The sequence below is a fragment of the Eschrichtius robustus genome, chromosome 18, assembly GCF_028021215.1.
Source record: "Eschrichtius robustus isolate mEscRob2 chromosome 18, mEscRob2.pri, whole genome shotgun sequence".
Lineage (NCBI taxonomy): Eukaryota > Metazoa > Chordata > Mammalia > Artiodactyla > Eschrichtiidae > Eschrichtius > Eschrichtius robustus.
The window spans coordinates 13,290,567-13,296,566 of record NC_090841.1 but is presented as its reverse complement, the minus strand read 5'-3'; the positions used below and the strand labels follow the sequence as shown (position 1 = coordinate 13,296,566).

The 6,000-nt window shown below is 48.6% G+C and overlaps 1 protein-coding gene across 3 annotated transcripts in view; it reads left to right on the top strand.

Moving 5' to 3' along the window:
- The first annotated feature begins 4,182 nt into the window (after positions 1-4,182).
- Positions 4,183-6,000, top strand: part of SMAD9 (SMAD family member 9) — a 62,335-nt gene continuing 60,517 nt past the window's right edge. The window contains exon 1 of one of the 3 annotated variants that reach the window (XM_068526709.1): positions 4,183-4,299. The gene's annotated coding sequence lies outside the window, so the exon portion shown is untranslated. Of the gene's footprint in view, positions 4,300-4,727; positions 4,902-6,000 lie in introns of those variants that run through there. The other 2 variants (XM_068526708.1, XM_068526710.1) reach the window with 2 other exon arrangements.

Below are 6,000 nucleotides of genomic sequence, written 5' to 3'. Positions count from 1 at the left end.
TGTATAGGATAAACCCTAAGAAATCCATACCAAGACACATCACAATTAAACTTCTGAAAACTAAAGACAGAAAAAATCTTGAAAGCCACCAAAAAAAAAACTGACACCTTACCTATAGTGGGGAAACAATCAGAATTACTGAATTTACCATCAGAAACTATGCCAGTCAGAAGGATGTGGCACAATATTTTTTAAATACTAAAAGTAAGGAACTGTCAACACAGAATCTCATACTCAGCAAAAAACAAATCTTCAAGTATGAAGGGGAAATAAAGACAATCTCAGATGAAGGAAAGCTTAGAGAACTGGACACCCACAGACCTACCCTAAAACGATGGCTAAACAAAATTCTCTAAACAGAAAACATCAAAAGAAGGAAACTTGGAACCTTAGGAAGGAAGAAAATACATGGTAAGCAGAATATTGACAAATACAAAAGACTTTATCTTCAAGAGTTTTATATTATGTTTCATGGTGGAAGCAAATACTAAAACAGTCTGATGTGGTTCTAAATATATGTAGTGGAATATATGACAATTTATTACAAATGAGGGAGGGAAAAGGGGCAAAACAGAGGTAACAGGCCTTGCAATCCCCTAGGCAATCTTCTGGCATCGCAGTTGGGGAGCTGTGACCCACAGTTGGAGAATCAATAAGTTAAGTATGCAACTAGTGCCCAATCTGTCTTTTTTAAGATAAAAGAAGTATTAGCAGAATCTGCCAAAAGCAAGCCCTATTCAGAAGGTGACAGATTCTCATACTAAAGTAGGTGGGGTAAGAGTTTGACCCATTAATGTTTCCAACTATGATTACTTTTCTCTTTCCACAGGCCAATTATTTAAAGAGAAATAAATTGAGATTTTAAAATTTAAAATCCTCAGTTTAGTCAATCCCATACAGTTTTTTGAATTTCTCGAATACCTGTACATTCACCATTTCTGATGATTACTCAGTGCATGACAGCTGAGTTTTAGCTGCAATTTTATCACACTCACTTTTCAAAAATAATCATTTCAGAAAAAAACACTTCCAACAAGAATAGAACCTTATTTATATTTCTTTTCTTTTTTCTTAAATTTTTTTAACATCTTTATTGGAGTATAATTGCGTTACGGTGGTGTGTTAGTTTCTGCTTTATAACTAAGTGAATCAGCTATACATATACATATATCCCCATATCTCCTCCCTCTTGCGTCTCCCTCCCACCCTCCCTATCTCACCCCTCTAGGTGGTCACGAAGCACTGAGCTGATCTCCCTGTGCTATGCAGCTGCTTCCCACTAGCTATCAGTTTTACATTTGGTAGTGTATATATATCTATGACACTCTCTCACTTCGTCCCAGCTTACCCTTCCCCCTCCCCGTGTCCTCAAGTCCATTCTCTACGTCTGCATCTTTATTTCTGTACTGCCCCTAGGTAGAACCTTATTTATAGTTCTTATAGGAAATATATGTTAGAAATTTAAATTTCGGACTTCCCTGGTGGTCCAGTGGTTAAGACTCCGTGCTTCCACTGCAGGGGACACAGGTTCCATCCCTGGTCTGGGAAGATCCCACATGCCGCGGAGCAAGTAAGCCCGTGCGCCACAACTGCTGAAGCCCGCGCACCTTGAGCCTGTGTTCCTCAACAAGAGAAGCCCCTGCTCGCTACAACTAGAGAAAGCCCGGGCGCAGCAACGAAGACCCAACACAGCCAAAAATAAATACAATTAAAAAAAGAAAGTCAGTCTCACCTAGTCCCTAAACAGCATGCTACCAAGCACCAATTTGAATGAATTCCAATATTAACATAAATTCAATTAAAATAATAAAGGTGTATCTCAAAACTTTTTAAAAATGAGGATCAAGAAAACTCACTGAATTATTGAAATGTCATTGTTGACCTCTAAGAATGTTGGAACAGCACTGAAATCAAATAGTTTGACAATTCTCTAGAAAAACTGAGGTTTTCATACTCAAAACCTCATGGAATTCGGCACACTCTAGGCATTTTGGGCTGTCATTATGATCGTGCAAGTTGTGTCTGCATCCAAGTATCTGGCCAAGGCGGCTGGATGAAATCCAGGCTGCACTCTGCCTCAAAGCCAGCACCCACTGGGCTGCATCCACCGAGGGGGGCGGGCGCGCGGCGTGGTTCTCTGGCTCTCTGGCTGGTAGGCATTCATACTTATTTCTCAAGGTGTAGCTGAATTTCACCTCTGTGGAGACCTCCCTGACACCTTCCGTGTCCATGGCCCTAAGCGACACATGAAGTTGTATGACAATCATCGGCATGTGGGTCTCTCTAGTGAGACCGAGTTTACTGAGGGCCTCTGTTCTGTGTCCATATGGTTAGTCCAGGCACCTGGTACTCAGGAAAGTGTTCAATGATGGTTATGGAGTTAAGATGGCTCTTGAAGGAAAATTCAAGGGGGAGGCAGGAAAAGTGGAGAGCTACAGATGAAATGTAGGAAGGAGACTAGAAGTGGGAGAGGTGTACAGGCAGCAACTCCAATGGCTCTGAGTGGAACCATTATAATGCTGGATCAAACATAAGGTACAACAGATGTACAAAGCAGGATCTTTGCATCTATGGATTACTGTAGACTTTCTCACAACCTTGTCCTATGTTGGGCACATGACAAGTGAAAAGAACCAACCTTCTCATGGGTAAGGAGGCTGCCCTTCCTACCACCTCTTTATGGGCTGCAGGAGCTCATGTTCAGCCAAGTTCTTGTAATTCAGAAAAGGGGGAGTTCTTGTAATTCAGAAAATTCAGCTTCATTTTGCCATGGTTTTCAGGTCTTAAACCAAAATTTTACTGGTGTTTCTACCAAATCACAACCCGTGACTGAGTCTCAGCTCTCACATGATTCCCATTATGTACTTTTTTGGTGGAAGTTCTAACAAGCAATAAAACTGCAGCCGATCAAGAAATCAAGAGGGAAAAATAAAGCAAAGAGTCTGGATTTCCTATTCCAAGGATATTCAGCTTCTGAAAAATGGAGTGTCAGCTCTGAGCCTTCCTTCCCAGAGTGGGTATTTTCTCCTTGGAACTCAGATCTTACTGTTCTTGGGTATAAAGGATTAACCTGCTATACTAGGTTTGAGGGATAAGTGATAGGCATTGTATAAGTGACAGGCTAACTTCTCGATGCCAAAATTTCATGGCATGTAAATGAGAATGTACAGAAAAAGCAGACTACACACAAAAAATCTGAATATCCAAGTCCTGCCAAGAGCCCAGAGAATTCTGTGAACTTAAAAAGACTGTGCCAGAAGCACAAGCCAGTACTGCAGAGGTTATAATTTCTTGCTCTGCGTTGTGTCCTCTGCATTGTCTAATGCACGTAAGCAAAGGAAACAGACAGTGGCTGGGCCATTTCTTTTCTTAATAACATTAAAAAAAAGAAAAAGTAAGCCACATATTATCAATTGTGTGACCTCATTAGTTTACCTGCAATAAAGTGCACAGGAAGTGCAACCTGTAGTTCTTAGCAGTCCAAAGGTTTCCTGGAGTTTCACACCCAGAACAATCTCCAACTTAACACCTAGCCTGGAGCAGAGGAAAATGGGCCAGGTGTAGAAAGATGATTTAAATTCTACCACAAATGCTGTTTTAGACAAGGTCACTGCTCAACTGACAACACTATGATAATGCAAACATGGCATCTGCCACAGGAAGAAAGCTCAGTGCTCTGAGAACGAGAAAAAGCAGTTAAATTCACGGCTTTGCATTTCAGGGGTATCAGGACCTTCTGGAGGACTCATTTTTCTACACACAAGAGCAAACTGAATACTGTCCCGTGTGGCTTTCTTCTACTTTCATCTCTACAGTAAATGCCTTTTCTATGAAGAGCTGCTGGCTGATGGGGAATCAGAGGCCATCAGTATGTTGGTGGCATTTCCTAAACAAATTCTGAGTGAGTTGGAGGAGGCCACAGTGACCTCCAAAGGCAGGCTATCCAGGGGGAGGAGCCAGGCCATCCAGGGGGAGGAGCCAGGCCATGAGCAAGGAAGGCTGTCCATTAACGTTGTTCACGGCCCATAAGGTTGTATCTTTATTAGATTAGACAAGAGTATATATTATATATGCTAGGCTGTTAAGCAAATAAATACGGGTAAGGAAATGACAACCCACAAAATTATATGGCTTGTTTTAACCACCACTCACCACTCAGAGTGAGTAGCTTTTCTTCTGCTTACGCAAGGGCAAACCAGCTACTCTGGCGCTCTCGGTGGGAGTAATGATCCCCTTTACTCTGCAAAGCAAGTAAGAAACAAACAGCAAATAACAGCAACCCTCAAGGCCCAGAGACAGGTCAGAAAGAGTCACTCAGGGGCGGGGGGGGGTGGTCCAAACCGATTTGTTGGTCCCGTATCTCTAGTTCTGGTAACGGCCCTCCGGCCTCGGGCTCCAGGTGGAGGCAGGAAGTCTCAGCGCGGCGGGGAAGAGACGCGAGCTGCCCCGCGCTAGCGGGAGCCTCCCCGCCGAGGGAGCTTGATCGCGGACCGAGGGGAGGCCGGGGTCTCGCGGGAAGACGCAGACGCAGCCCGGGGCTGGGAGCCCCCTCGCGCGGGCCTCCCCGAGGCGCCCCCGCCGCGGGTTTCCGCGCACGTGGCCGCGGGCCGCGCCGCGCTCCCCCTCCTCGTGGGCTCCCGGAGCGGCCCGGGCGCTCGGCGGCGGCGGCGGGCGGCGGGCGGCGGGCGGCGGGCGGCGGGCGGCGGGTGGGGGCGGGCCTGCGAGCAGGGCTTCTGGCGGCTTTCCAGGTCGGCGCACTAATACGGGCGATGAGGCTTCGCGGCTCCAGTCTGACTGACGCCGACTGGGGCCGCCGCTGCCGCCGCCGCCGCTACAGCCGCTGTCTCGGTCGCCGCCGCCGCCGCCGGGCCCTGCAGGCGCTGGGCGCGCTCAGCCAGGCGGTGAGTGTGCGGCTTTCGGAGCGGGCGGCCGGGGCACCCACCGCAGGGGAGGGGACGCGGCCAGACCTGGGTTGGGGTGGGGGGAGGGATGAGCGGCACCGCGGGGAACAGGTAAGAGCTGCCCTCCCCGGCGCGCGCTGGGCGTGTGCGTGTGTGGATGCGTGTGCGGCGAAGTTTTTCTTCCACAGGGAGGTCTTGGAGGCTCTTTGGTGTGTGGCTTGGCTCTTTGTACTCTCCATCCCTGTATTTCTTGGTGGGGCCTGTTTGGGGTGGGTCGGGGTGGGCGAGAGGCCGGAGGGGGCAGCTCCGGGGAGACGGCCGCGCGCCTTCCTCTCGGCTGCGGCCGCGGGGGCCGCCGGCACCTGGGACCTGTCAGAGGACGCTTGGCCCGCGGCGGGGGGCATGGATGGGGGCTCGCCGTCAGCCCGCGGTTTGGGTACCGCGAGGGGCCGAGCACCGAGGACAGGCGCCGTGGAGACCCCGATTTGCCGCTGAGTAACTGTTTGCTGTGGCCGGAGGGAGAGGACAGTGGAGAAACCGGGGTGCGGGGTAGTATATGTGACTCCGCTGGCCTCCCAGGCCTTGTATCTCGTAGGGTTTTTTTACTCTGCTTACCTTTGAGACACGCGAAGTGAGCAAAAAGAAAAGTTAGGAATGTTGTTCAAGTGTCTCTGCGCTAGCGCTTGGATTGTGTTGGGAGCTGGGGTGTTTGTCTTTTCCTTCGTCTGCTGTTCGGTGCCAACTCTCCGCAGAGGGGAGGGGGGCGAGGTGGGGAACAGATACAGGAGACTTACTGACGCCAGCATTGTGATCGGAAGGAGGAGCGCGGGGCGGCGGCGGGGGGACGGGACACATTTTTATGGATGGCTAATCGCTGACAAGTCTTCCCGTTACTATGCCTTCCTCTTCCCACTCTTGACAGTGGAAATTTGAAATGATAGTTTAGAAATACTCCGTTGACTTGTTTCTGGGCTGGAACTGGTACGCGTGAGAAATAACCTACAAATGATGTAAATCGACTTTGGGAATAAAACTGCGCGAAAATCCTTTGCCCAGTAATTCACAGTCGGATACACACCCACAGGACACTGTGGATTGC